At 44.0% G+C, this 15,377-nt stretch overlaps 1 pseudogene; it reads left to right on the forward strand.

The window, feature by feature from the left end:
• On the forward strand, positions 1-8,367 carry LOC120961860 (disease resistance protein RGA2-like; annotated as a pseudogene).
• Positions 8,368-15,377: the final 7,010 nt, after the last annotated feature.

Genomic DNA, 15,377 nt, shown 5'->3' on the forward strand with positions numbered 1-15,377 from the left:
GTTTCTCACATCAAATTCAGTGATAACATGCGATGCTAACGCAATGAATTGATGTACCTGCAGGTGGGAATCTCTGAAAGCCACCACAGCACGAAGGAAGCAATGGTCGATCCGCCTCCATCTTGTCGCTGCGCGCGCCATGACCTGAGGAGCAGCTGCCGTCCTCCTCGGCAGGGCGCAGACGGGGCCTCCTTCGCTGCGCGCCCCGCGGCCTCAGGCAACCGCCGTCCTACTCGCCAGATGGTGCGGGGACGAGATTTGGCTGCGCTGATGGAGCAGAGGATGTGCGCCGTGGGCAGAGGAGGCCCCATGGACTAACCAGCAGCAGATTTTTTTTTTGAGAGAGTTAACCAGCAACAGATAGGAGGGTGGGTTCATCAAAACCTCTGTGATTAATTAGCGGGCCCAATGGTCATTACTTCTCTTTGCGGAGGCCATCAGTGGCAATATTTCATACAGGAGGTCGTTGCTTTAATCTGTAAAAGCACAAGCAGGTGTGACTCCAATACTGTATTTTCTACCAATGTAAGTTAATCCCAAGTTAATTGTGCGGCTTGGCTTGACGCTGTTACTGGAAAGTAGTAGCTCATGTTCCACCACATACCCAATTTCCCTGCCAACATTTTGTCATAGCCTTGTATTGTTAAGCATCTTGCAAACATTTTGTAACATTCCAGTTCTTCGTTCCCATTTTTTTTTCTTGGCCACAGACTGAGTTAGTACAAACACGAGGCTTCTTCTTCTTTTTGTGATAAAGCATGAGGCTTCCTTGCAAAGAATTTAGTTTTGCCTTTCTCCATAGAGTTTCTGATGAATCGTGTCTGATTCCAATCTATGTGTACAAAATTGTATTTCTTGTGTGTGTAGATAATCAGAGTTGTACTGTAAAAACAAGTCTTCGTTTCAGGTAGATAATAAACTTGACAAAACGAAGAATTTTTCTTCCGCACAACATTAATATCGTAGTGCTGATGAGCTTTATGCTCATAACAATGGCAGTAATAACCTGACCTTGCGTCTGCTCCTTCCCTGATTTGGAACCTTTGGGAGCCTCACATGGAGCATCCTGCTGCTACATCAGACTAAGCAGATTTATTCAGCTGTTGTCCACAACTACTCATCACCAAATTAACTCTTCCATGGAATCAATGATAGCTAGTACCAGCGAACACTTCTAATCACACTGATTACGCACTGGATCATCATAGTGTGGCGATGTATGCGTCGGCGAGCATCTTGCTAAGCCGGACCTGGGCCTGGGTGATGAGGTGCATGTTGTCGTTGGCGGTGGGGAACCCCATGGCGTCCACGTACTTGGGGTTCGGTGGATGCATCGCCCTCTGCTCCTTCCTCACCACATCCAACCAAGTCTCTTCCTGACCATAACTGAATTGCTTAATTAAACCCCCATTCAAGTCTCTTACTTGTTCAAATATAACTGGTTGAACTGTCTTTTTGCTTGGATTCCAAAACTCTTTTGCATTGCCAGGATCCGCTGATAATATCCCGGAAGTAAATATGGTTGCTTCATCTCTAATACTCCCTCTGTATATTTCGTTACGGAGGGAGTACTTCCTGTAGCTGCTTAGTGTTAAGCTTGTTACATTGCACGTGTGTGGAATTCTGAACATTTGCAACTAAATGACGCCCAGCACATCCCATAGTGGTTCGCAGCAGATTGCCGATGCCAACTTGCCAATGATTTCAGGTTTGCAAAACTTGGAGTTCAGACAGACTCTGAAGGGAGCATGACCAAAGGTAGACGAACAAGCATGTATGCCTGGATTCTGATGTCACAATCTGAAACTGCAGGTCCATAGAGACCATGAATGACCGAGGTGTTTCAGGTAGAAAATTGTGACCACAACTTTGTACTTTCGTCTTGCATAGCATATACCATACCACCACCCCTCATAATCAATCTGATTACTTAACTGGCAACCTTGTTACGCAGGATATCCATGACTCACTAATCCTCTTCTATATTTCTTCCAAGACCTTGAAGAAAGCAATTGTTCCATTCTTCGGAAGGTATGTTGGGTGTCTGACTCTGCTGAATTTATTACCCCCAACAGTGCTTATATCAACTGAGCACACAACGAGCTCTGCTCTCCATCATAAATAAATACATGTCAAAATTTACGGAAAAAGTATATATTTGTGTTATAAAAAAATGTTGACCATGTATGTTAAAAATGTTAACCAATTATTTTAAAAAAAGTTAGATATATACAAAAAATATACAATGTGTACGGAAAAAAGTAGACATTAAAAATAAGATTTCAAAAAATGTTAATATTGTATTTAAAAATGTTAAACGTGTGCATATAAAATATTTCTGATGTATACAGAAAATCTTGAATGTGTACTGAAACCAAGAAAACCAAAAATAAAAGGGAAACAAGAAAAACTGAAGAAAACAAAGAAATAAACCAAAAAACAAAGAAAAGAAAAAGGCCGGTAAAAACCGAGAAACAAAACGACAAACTGAAGAAACCAGTGAAAAAAATAACCTCGAAGCAGGCGTTCTTGTCTGAGAGGAGAGGGGCTGACATGTGTGTCTGTCACGAGCACCGTGCTTCACTCGAAACAAATGAGAGTTTTTTTTAGGGAAATGAGATGTGTGAGTTTGGTGAACTCAAACAGCAAAAGACTAGTACTACTAGTGTCTGTCGGAGGAGCCAAAAGGCAAGCCGGACAAACAAATGGCTACCTATTGCTATTGGTGATCTCCATCGCTGGCAACTCCCCGCGTCAAACACCAGCGTTATCTTCATGAACGTCAGATCTGCCACGGATGGACGGATAGCATGTTATGTTTTTGAACTCCCCTGCTCATCTAACAAATCATGCTTGAATAGCTGCTTATCAGACAACATGCATAAAACGAAATTTGTACCATATTTGATTGTCCTGATGACCGTAAATCTGATCTATACCATCATGCCTCATTGTGCAGTTGCAGAGGAATGCCTACAAAACCCTGAGTCTGTCCAGCAAACAAGTGAATGCTGTCTGCACAGGAAGGATTCTGGTCAGCTGACGGTAGTAAGTAGCAGAGTCTCTAGCGATAGACTGAAACTGAGGACGGGACTTCTCACTTCTGGTTTGGAAACTGATATCTGTTCCACCAGATAATATTTTTACGCTGGAGATAATTAATCTTACTCCAGGTGCCCTTTACAATATAGTTTACTTATGTGCTCCTACAGCCATCCTTAAACTGAAATTTATTCGATGATGTAAGCTCTAGAGGTAGAGAATCGAGTTCTCACTTGGGCCGCTGCGTCATGAAAAGAATTGATGCAGCAAGACTGCATCTTCAGAATTTTCTTGCGATAAGATAGATAATACCTTTCACACAGAATTTCTTTCCTCCTTATGAGATTTCTGGTTTTCAGTTCGTCCTGGAGCAGTGGCCAACACACAAAAACAAGTTACAAAGCAAATTAACCAAAATATGATACTGAAGTAGTACTGGCGTACAATTGTAGATAAATAATGAGAGGCCACCGGTAGGTACACATATCAGTAGCTCTTGGATTCCTTCTCTCCAACAACCAAACAGGGGAACACACAGCTTGATTATCTCCATATATAAAGTAAGGGCCACTGGTAAGTACGAGGCAATATACAACTCAGCTCTTGGATTCCTGGATCTTATCTCCATTTGCCCAACAACCGCACAATCCCAAACCAAGCAGCCTTGACGCGCGAGATCTGCATAGGGCCGGCGACGAACGAGCAGCACTATCGTTGCTCTTTCACCAAAGATCAAATTTGGGCTTCGTTGAGGTGAATGCTCTCCTCAATCCCTACCTTGTTTTGCTCTTCATCGATTGTTCATCTTCTACTTTTTAGCTGTACGGACCATGAATTTTTTATGTGTGTATATCAAAAAGTATGTACGAGAGCTATACAATCGAAGCTATTGTGGAACTATAAGAAATAAAGTAAAATAGAAGAAGGATTACAAGGTGGTAAGCCATACTTTGAATCTGGGAGCACAATGTTTCCTGGCTCCATAGGAAGAGAACAAGGTTGTTCGGTGTTCTGTCAGCGCTTAATTGCTTTTATGTTCCTTTATATGCTGCAGTTCCATATTCCTCTAATCTGCAAGATCATGGCAGAGTCGTTGCTTCTCCCTCTAGTGCGCGGCGTGGCCCGCAAGGCGGCAGACGCACTCGTCGAGACCATGACACGCATGTGTGGCCTCGACGATGACCGTCGAATGCTGGAGCGCCATCTGCTAGCCGTACAGTGCAAGCTGGCCAACGCGGAGGACAGGAGCGAGACAAACGACTATGTCAAGAGCTGGATGAAGGAGCTCAAGTCTGTCGCCTACGAGGCCGATGACGTGCTCGATGACTTCCAGTACGAGGCGCTGCGCCGCCAGTCTAAGATTGGCAAGTCCACTACCCGCAAGGTACTCAGCTACATCACGCGCCACAGCCCGCTGCTCTTCCGTTTTGAAATGAGCAGGAAACTCAAGAATGTCCTCAAGAAGATTAATAAGTTGGTTAAGGAGATGAACACGTTTGGCTTGGAGAGTTCTGCCCGTGGGGAGGAGCAGCAGCATCCTTGGCGGCAGACGCACTCAAAACTGGATGACTCTAAGGAAATATTTGGAAGAGATGGTGATAAGAAGATGGTTGTGAAGTTGCTGCTGGACCAGCAACATCAGTGGAAGGTGCAGGTGCTGCCCATATTTGGGATGGGAGGTATTGGCAAGACGACTCTTGCTAAGATGGTGTACAACGACAAAGCGATCCAAGACCATTTCCAGTTGAAGATGTGGCACTGCGTGTCAGACAATTTTGATGTTATTGCTCTTGTGAAATCAATAATTGAATTGGCCACAAATGGAAGTTCAGCCATGCCTGGGAGCATTGAACTATTGCAGAAGAAACTTGATGAAGTCATTGGTCAGCAGAGATTTTTACTTGTTCTCGATGATGTATGGAATGAAGATAAGAGAATTTGGGAGGATGAATTGAAGTCACTATTGTGTTCTGTTGGTGGACCAGGAAGTGTTATAGTGGTCACGTGTCGAAACAAGCAAGTGGCCTCTATAATGAGCACCGTTAAGCCCCATGAGCTAGTATTTCTGTGTGAAGAGGATTCATGGGAATTGTTCTCGAACAAAGCATTTGGCAATGGCATAGAGGAGCAAGCAGATTTAGTCACCATCGGAAGGCGTATTGTCGATAAATGCGGGGGCTTGCCTCTTGCTCTCAAGCCAATGGGTGGACTGCTGAGTTCAAAGCAAAAAGTACAGGAATGGAAGGCCATCGAACAAAGTAGCATTGGGGATAATGTTGGAGGCAAATATGAGGTCATGCCCATACTGAAGTTAAGCTACAAAGAACTGTCATCTGAGATGAAGCAATGTTTTGCATTTTGTGCAGTTTTCCCCAAGGATTACGAGATGGAGAAGGATAGGTTGATCCAACTATGGATGGCAAATGGATTTATTCAAGAAGAGGGAACAACAGATTTAATACAAAAAGGAGAATTCATTTTTGATGAGTTTGTTTGGAGGTCCTTTCTCCAAGATAAGAAAGTGGTACTCAAATCTATTGTCTATGCTAGTGTCACAGAATATGAGACAGTAGTATGTAAAATGCATGACTTAATGCATGATCTAGCAAAAGAAGTCACAGATGAATGTGAAAGTATAGACGAACTGACTCAGCAGAAAGCATTGTTAAAAGCCGCCCGTCACATGCAAATGGCAGAGACAAAATTGGAACAAATCAGTATGTTATGCAAAGGCGGAACATACCTCCGAACTTTGTTAGCTCCTTCGGATTTATGGAAGGTATATTGTTCTAATTTTCTGAGCAGGCCGCTCAAGGATTTTAAAGAGTTGCTACATGCATCAGCATCACTAAGAGCATTGCAATACCCCCCTTATTCAAGTAACATTTGCAAGGCCATAAATGCAAAACATTTAAGATATCTTGACATCTCTGGGTCTAACATCGTTAGGTTGCCAGATTCAATATGCATGTTGTATAACTTGCAAACACTGAGGCTCATGAATTGCAGTATGCTGCAGCAGTTACCAGAAGACATGGCAAGACTGAAAATGCTCATCCATCTTTATCTTTTTGGTTGTGTTAGTCTCAAATGTATTTTTCCAAACCTTGGTCTACTGAAAAACCTTCACACATTAACAACATTTTTGTCGGTGCTGGAGATGGCCTTGGGATAGAGCAGCTCAAAGACTTGCAACACCTTAGCAATAGGTTGGAACTGTTCAATTTGAGCAAGATAAAGAGTGGGGCGAATGCAAAAGAAGCTAATCTTGGTCAGAAGCAAAATCTAAGTGAGTTGTTGTTCTCATGGGACCAAGAAATGGATGGTGAGCCTAGATATGTGGAAGAAGTGTTTCAGTGTTTAGAACCTCATAGTAATATCCAAAAACTAGAGATACGTGGATACAATGGCCTAGAAATATCACAATGGATGAGAAAGCCTCAGATGTTTGATTGCCTGAGAGAACTCAAAATGTCTGGTTGCCCAAAATGCAAGAGTATCCCTGTCGTATGGCTCTCGGTCTCTCTAGAGATTTTGGTCTTACAGAAGATGGATAACCTGACCACATTATGCAGTAACCTTGATGTGGAAGCTGATGGACACATTACCCCTCTACAATTTTCCCTGGGTTGAAGAGGATGGAGTTGATTGAGTTGCCAATCCTGGAGATGTGGGCAGAAAATAGTGTGGGAGAACCTAGTGATATCTTGATAATGTTCCCGATGCTTGGAGAGCTAACGATCAAAAAGTGCCCCAAGCTTGCAAGTATTCCGGTGATCCCCATCATCATCAACTTGAGAATCATTGGAGTTCATAGTAGTGCAGTCGGTTTAGTTTTTATAGGCATCTGTTTGGGCTCCTGGCCATTTCTCGTCAGATTAGCTCTTGGGTTGCAGGAAGACATACCCATGTTGCATCTAGACGCCCAGCAAAGTCAAAGTCAAAGACCTCTTGACAAACTGAAGCATTTGTATTTGGAAGGCCCCAACAGCTTGGTCACAAGCTCCGGATTGTCCAGCTCACATCTTATGGTTTGGAAATGCTTTTCGTCCGTGAAGGGGCTGACAATTAGTGAATGCAGCAATCTTGTCTGCTGGCCAACAGAGGAGCTCAGGTGTTTGGATAGCCTCCGCTTGCTGTATATCATGAATTGCAACAATCTAGAGGGGAAGACTTCATCAGCTAAGGAGGAAACCCTTCCACTATCCCTGGAGGCATTGACGATTTCAAGCTGCTGCAGTGTGGTAGCACTGCCTTCTAACCTTGGAAATCTTACCAAGCTGAAGGGTCTCAATGTGAGTTGGTGCAATGCCCTGAAAGCGCTGCCTGATGGATTGTGTGGCCTCACTTCTCTTAGGGAATCACAGATTTGGGGTTGTCCAACTCTGAAGAAATTACCGCAGGGTCTCCTGGAGCGGTTGTCAGCCCTCAAACGCGTAAGCATAATTGACTGCCCGGATTTGGAAAGACGATGCAGAGAAGGTGGGGAGTATTTCCACTTGGTCTCCCCTGTCCCACTTAAGGAGATTCATCATTGATGAGGCGTCATGAAAATTGAAGCTGCGAAGTAAATCGGTAAATAATAAATTAATAATCAATCTCCCTTTTGTCTAATATAAATGTTTCTCACATCAAATTGGGTCCGTGATACCATGCCATACTAATGCGATGAATCAATGTACCTGCAGCAGCTCGGGAACTCTCAAATCCTCCGCAACATGAAGGAAGCAGTGGGCGAACTGTAAGAGGAAGGAAGCCTTGCCTTGTCTCTCTCGTCCGCTCCTATATTGCCGCAGGGCGCCGGGGGAGGAAGCAAGGAATGATGTAACTGCAAGAGAGGTCCGCAGTCCCTCGTTCGGCCCCATCTCGCCTCTGTGCACGCCACGACCTGGGATGGGGTGGGGTGGGGGGCCAACTGTCGTCCTCATCGGCGGGGCGCAGAGAGGGAAGGACTGTCAGATGAAGGTTTGCCTGCACCGACGGGGATGCGGTGCGCGGCATGGCCTGAGGCAGCCGGCGTCCTCCTGGCCAGAGCGCATGCCGGAGGCGCCGCTTACACGGCGGAGGCGTGGAGTAGAGGGACAAGAGGAAGGAGCAGAGGAAGAGCCGTGAACTTCCAAGCCCTCTGAGGTCAGCAGGCCCAATGGCCATTACTTTTCTTTGAGGCCCAGAGGTAGTACTACGTAGTTCATGCACTAGTACAGCATAGCATGTGTGACTCCAATACTATACCCTGCCAGTGTTAAGGTGATTGCAAATAGTAGTATTTTTTTCTTTCTTTGAGAGTATAACAATTCTGTTCTTTGTTTGCATTTGTTTTGCTTTTTGGACACATGTTCTTTTCTCTTTGTTTGCATTTGATTGCGAAGAATTTAGTTTTGCCTTTCTTCAGGGAGTTTCTTATGAACTGCTTCTGATTCCAACCTATGTGTACAACATTGTTTTTGTGTGTAGATAACCAGTCTGTGCTATAACCAGTCTGTGCTATAACAACAAAGCGAAGAATTTTTCTTCTGCACAACGGCGATATCATACTGGTGATGAGATTGTCCAATTTCCTACAATACACATAAGAATAGCAGTAATAATCTTACCTCGTGTCTGCGCCTTCCTTGAGTTGGAGCCTTTGGGAGCCTGACATGAACAATCTGTTACTACTACTACATAGTAGACTAGAGCAGATTTATGCATCTGTTGTCCACAACTAATCATCACCAAATTAATTCTTCCATGGAATCAAGGATAGCTAGTATTCCAGTGAACACTTGTAATCAGGCAACCAAAGCGTGGTGATGTATGTGAGTCGACGAGCATCTTGCCGAGCCGGAGAACCCTCTGCTCCTTCCTCACCACATCCAGCCACTTCCCCTGCCTCCGCCTCTGCCCTCTGCGCTGACGAGACGAAAGGAGCAGAGATGCACGTCGTGGGCAGCAGAGGCTTAATCATACCCCATCCAAGTCTCTTCCTTTTTTCAAATATGGATTCCACAACTCTTTTGCATTACTAGGATCCGCTGATAATATCCACGAAGTAAATGTTGTTGCTTCATCTCTACTACTTCCTGTAGCTGCTAAGTGGGAGTTCTGAACAATTCGTACTAACTGACGCCAAGCACATCCAATTTTGGTTCCTAGCAGATTGCCGATGCCAACTTGCCAATGATTTCAGGTTTGCAAAAGTTGGAATTGGGACAGGCTTTCAAGACCATGACTTTCCAGAGGCAGAGGAACACACATGTATGCCTGAACTCTGATGCCACCGTCTCATACTGCAGATCCATTAGAGACCATGAATGACTCGCTGTTTCAGGTAAAAATTCTGACCCCAAACTTGGACTTTCCTCTTGCATAGTGTGCTCTGTTTTCCTGCATAAATAAAAATGTATACTGAAATCACTTATTAAACGACAGTGCTACTTAATCTGAAGCAAGCCACGAAAGAAATGGTTCGGCGGATGATAACATGGATTGCTCACGCGATGGCTTCATGTACCTGTAGCCTGGGGTTTCTGAAAGCCTCCACGGACGGCATCAAGGAAGGAAGCAGCGGTAGTGGACGAGATGTACGAGGAAGCTTCGTTTCTCTCTCGTCCGCCCCATCTCGCCGCTGTGCGCGCCGCAACCGTCCTACCCGCCAGAGCGCACGCCGGGAGGGCGGCTGTGGTTCGACGGTGGAGCTAGCAAGATGCGGCGTGGAGGAGAAGTGGGGATCTGGATGGATGGATGGACGCCGTGGGCAGAGGCCCAATGGACACCAGCAGAGGGCTGGGCTGGGTCATTACTCTAGTGTTTACCCATTTTTTCAGAAAAAAAAAACTATTGTGTTTCCATTTGGTTTACGGATGTGAATGTTCGGTTCTTGGGTGACCCTGTATGCAAGACAAATATAATAAAAAATATTTAAAAAAATATGATTTTTGAAAAATAAATAAAATTGACCTTCTATTGTACTTGTAAAAAACAATCCACAAAGAAGAAACCCATGTTGACTTCAGGGCAAAAAGTTAAAATTTAAGGTCAACTAGGTGTGAAAAGTAACTTGTATATAGCAATATTCTTTTTGCTCAGAAGTCAACAGAAGTTTTTCCTTCGCGAAAATTTATATACTAGTGCCAAAAAATGTCAAGTTTATCCAAAGAAAGTTATATATTTTTTCACTTTTTCATAATTATTATTTTTTCTTATATTTAGGAATAGAGGGAGTAGATAATAATAAACTTACCAAAGCAAAGAATTTTTCTTCCATACAACAGCAACATCGTACGAGTGATTGGATGGCTCCAGTTCGTACAATCTGCATAACAATTAGTGGCAACAACAGTCTGATCTTGTGTCTGCTCCTTCCTTGAGTTGGAATATTTGAGAGCATGACATGATGAAGCATCCTACCACTACTACTGTCTACTACAGAGTGCAGACTAAGCAGAATCCAATCACTCGTTGAATGGATGCTTAGGATCATGTTGAAAATATATTCTTGTTATTCTCTACCACTATATATTCTTGTTATTCAACGTCAATCATGTTGAAAATATATGCTTAGGATCCTTATGCTCGTCAAATAACATTGTGGCCTTGTTTATCTTTAAAACACTCTTCTTCTGTCTTCTTCTTCTTCTCAATCCATGCTCACCACAGCTGTTAATCCCCAACACTCCCGCAAATCCAACGTATGTTGCAGCGATTGCAGCAAGAATAGACAAGCACCAAACCAACATATTGATTACTGCACCAAAATATGCATCGGATTGAAAATTTTGACATTGGAACCAAAAAAAAAAAGTGAGGACGTGTGATATGTCGTCAGCTTGCAAATAATTTGACATGTCTAATTTTGTCAACATGTTGTAAGATATATTGAGCACGTATGAATCGTATATAGCAGAATTAAAGTTGGATGGATGGATGGATGAATGAAAGGAAAAATATGTGTGGTGTTACCAAATATTTGATCTTTATCCCCTAAAAAATAGATTTAGAGATTGGCCGTGATTGATTCATTTTCATAAAGGCGTTAAGAAATATAACAAAATTGATTTAGTTTGATAGATAAAAATCAGTTTATTTAGAACGGTGGGCTAAAAAACAATTTAATTAGATCAGTGGGATAGCGAATGCCCGGAAAAAAATTCAATGGAAGAGTGATGGTCGTATGTGGAAGGTTGGACGAAGGATTGGCGAGGGAAAATTGAAAGATGAAACTTTAGATTCTTTGTAAGTAACAGAGACTACCAAATAAAAAGAACTAGATGAGGTACATCCAAACCATCTCAACTGTCAATCTACAATCTAAGGGATTATTTGGTTGCGTTGTTCTAGCAAAACCAGTTTTCCATCAATTTATATAACAGTGTAACAAACTTAAACCATGTTTGGCTCCCATAGCAAAAACATGGGGCCCTCCTATTTAGCATGTGGTGCCACGTGCGTCGCGGAAACGTGCACCGCCCGCTCCCCAAGTGCGTGCTCTTCGGCCAGCCCATGTGCTTTGGCGGGATGCCCCTTTTTTGGTTTTTCTCTATCTTTTTTCTTTGCTGTGTCTCTTTTTTTCTTCTCCATTTTTATTTTTTCTTCTTTAATTAAATTTTTGGACATCAGTTTTTTTTATGATTTTGAAAATTTCTCTGACTTTTATAAACTCTTCAGAAAATTAAAAAATGTCTTTAGATATCAAAGAAAGTTTCAACTTTAGAAAATATTCAGGAGTTTAAAAATTGTTCCAGATTTCCAAAAGTATTGCAATTAAAAAAACAGAAATTTGATAAAGTAATTTTAAACAAATGTTCGTGAATTTTAAAAATTGTTCTCAAATAGTTGAAAAACTTTTTGTCAATTCAAAAAATTCAACGAATTTGAATTTTTTCAAGAATTTCAGAAAATTCGACAAAGTAAAAAAATTAAATTTAAAAATATTTATGAATTTCAAAAAGTTCACAAATTTTAAAAATGTTTGTAATTTTTGAAAATATTAACAAAATGAAAATTTGTTTGTGATTTTCATAAAAAAATTGTTGAACAATGAGAGTTTAAAAAATGTTGGTTGTGATTATCAGTCCATCTCCAAGATATATGGTGTACACTAGAATTACAATAATATTTGGACAATGTGTTATTTTATTTTATTTTTTAGATTGCTTACCACATGTGTTACCAAGTGGCTATCATTCCATCTCCAAGACTGAAGATATATCCAATGGTTTTATGTTCCTTTATCCTGTGAAACACTCCCTCCGTCCCATAATATAACAACGCTTTTGACACTGTGTCAAAAACGCTGTTATATTATGGGATGGAGGGAGTAGTTACCAAGTGGCCATATCATGATTATATGGACGTCTAGGGAAATCATTCTACTGTGCTTCGTGTATTGAATAACATTACTTTCATTTCTCATTCTACGCAACGAAGATTCACAACATGGTGAAATTCAAGGAAACATAGATTCTTTGAAGAAATATGATACAATAGTATCTTTGTGATTGCGAAAACGCCAAATCAGAGATGAGCAAGGATTTCTCTTTTCATGTGCAGAACCCTCTGCCCATCCTTCTGAATCTCTTGTAAGATATTTTACCTATAAACAATATGCCGTATACCCTCTTACAATATTGCGATGTTACTCTTATTTTGTGTTTGAATTTGTCTACTTGCGAGCAAACATTTAGATATCCCGCCGTCTAGTTGCCGCGTGCGCGCTGAAGCACTCTAGGTATCCCGTCAATGGCAACAGCGCATTGTAGCGGCAAACTCCAGCGAGCAGCTCGGTCCAGTCTGAGCCGGAGCCTAGCCGAGCCGACCCTAGCCTAGTTGAGCGTATCCTGTTCTTGAAGCTGTTGTTGTTTATTTTTCAGGCTCCTCGCGGTGGTGATGAGTTGCCGCTTGAAGCGTTCTCGTTCGAGGGGTTCCTCTGGTACGATGAAATCCTCGTTACCGAGCCTAACATCCTCCTCGGAGACCGGTAGATAGTTACTATCCTCCGAATCCTCGCGATCGACAGGTTCATCTGGGTTGACTTGTCCTTCTTCCCACTCATCCTGCTCGACAGCAGGCTCAACGGGGAGGTCAGAGTCTTCGGTGTTGTCCGGGGTGTTATTGTCTCCGGTGCCGGTATTACTGTCCTTTTTCCGACGCGATCGTGAGCGGCGCCGCTGACGTCGGCGCTTTGGTGGTGCTTCGACGGGCTTGTCCTTAATCGGGTCTTGCATGTCGTCGTCATCGTCCTTTTTGGGTGTATCCACCATATACACGTCGTATGTAGAGGTGGCCGTCCAACGATTGGTGATAGGCAGGTTTTGGCCTGGGTCGGCTCCCGCATCGTCGTTCATACCGTCGATGTCTTCGGAGGCGTAGTCTAGCATGTCGGTTAAGTCTTCGACAGTGGCTACCAAGTGGATGGTGGGTGGGATGCAAAATTCCCCGCACTCAGCTCCTAGTTCAGGCGGGGCATAGTTCGGAAGCGATGCTTCTGTGATGGCGAGAGATCGCATTAAGTCCAGCGCTTCGCTTAGAAGTGAAAACTGGACGGGTGGTTGAGGATCTGCGGAGCTGGGCCTGGTGAACACCGCGCGGCCGTGCCCAATGGATGCAGACCTCAGGGTTCGGAGTTAACATCTAGAGGTGAGTTCGGCTTCCTAACGATAGGGAGAACCCTGTTTTATTCCAGGCCCGCCGATAATATGGTCGCCTCTGGGTCTCCGGCAGGGGGCTCCGTAGTAGGAGAGGGTCCGGTATGGTTCATACTCCCGTCTTCGGACAGGGTGGTCCGCTCTGGTTCTAAGGCCAGGGCAGGAACGATAGTTGATCTTTGAACGGAGCCTGGTGGTGGATTCGACAGGCCTCCTTCATGTAGGTGAGGAATGGCGGTCGAGGCCGAGAACCCGTTGAAGATCAAGTCTCCTCGGATATCAGCGATATTGTTCAGGCTTCTGAACCTGATCTGGTGACCATGAGCATAGCTGTCTATCTGTTCAAGGCGGCCAGTTGAATTGGCACGCAGAGCGAAGCCGCCAAACACGAAAAGTTGTCCAGGGAGGAAGGTTTCCCCGGACACAGCATCATTGTCGATGATCAAACGAGCCATCGAGCCTTCGGCCGACGACACAGTTGAACTCTCAATGAAAGCACCAATGTCGGTGTCAAAACCGGCCGATCACGGGTAGGGGGGTCCCGAACTGTGCGTCTGAGGATCGAAGGCAACAAGGGACAGAGGAAACACGATGTTTACCCAGGTTCGGGCCCTCTTAATGGAGGTAGAACCCTACTTTCTACTTGATTGTCTTTGATGAGTATAGGGGTTACAAGAGTTGATCTACCTCGAGATCGTAATGGCTAAACCTAGCTGTCTAGCATATGTGAATTCTGATAGCCTCTACGGACTAAACCCTCCGGTTTATATACACACCGGAGGGGTCTAGGGTTGCACATAGTCGGTTCGTAGAGGAAGGAAATTACATATCCGGACACCAATCTTGCCGTCCACGCATAGGAGAGTCCTACCCGGACACGGGGGAAGGTCTTGCGCCTTGTATCTTCACGGCCCATCAGTCCAGCCCACGTCAAATAGCCCGGACACCAAAGGACCCCCTAGTCCAGGACTCCCTCACCCGAGCCTAGCCAATCCGGGCTAGGAAAGTCGTTGGTCCGGTCCCAGGCCGGCTCGCTCCTGGCGGTCTAAGGCCTACCACTATAAAGTTGATGCCCAAATGCATTAAAATATAACCGGCTGGGCAGCGATGCCCTGAGGATTTTATTTGGCACCAATCTCACAATATTTTCTTCGTAACCTGATAAAAAGCGGGACCTAGATGCCCTGTTCACGTGAGTTTCTTTAGCCTGGTTCGCTCTCTGTAGTGAGCCATGAGCTAATTGTTTACTGCTTTCTTCATTTGGCACCGACTGCGCATCGGAGAAGCTACTTGCTCCGGCTCCCATCAAAACATTTATGGCACCGGCTGAGCAACGGCCGGGGCAATGGAGGGATCCGGTGCCAAACTACGAAAAAGTGAATTTGGCACCTCTTTTGGCCTACTAAGTGGAGGGCCTAAAGGACAGCTCGGTCAGGGAACGGATCTGACCTGATCGTGTCCATCCTTAATACTGACCCATAATGGTCCCGTCATCCTACTTTAACTACACAAAATGGAGTGGTTGATGAGAGTTAGGTCATCAATTAGGTTGACGAGCTGAAGATGGCAGGACTCGGTGCTAAGCAAGTATGTCTTCTTCCGTGCAGGCCGGCAGAGGGTGGTTGATGAGGGGAGCTTATCGATCAGTTAAATCTAATTGAAAAGTTGGCAGGATGTGTAGCTAAGAGACGAGGTAGCAGGTTGGAAGGG

This window comes from Aegilops tauschii, chromosome 7 (genome assembly GCF_002575655.3).
Source record: "Aegilops tauschii subsp. strangulata cultivar AL8/78 chromosome 7, Aet v6.0, whole genome shotgun sequence".
Lineage (NCBI taxonomy): Eukaryota > Viridiplantae > Streptophyta > Magnoliopsida > Poales > Poaceae > Aegilops > Aegilops tauschii.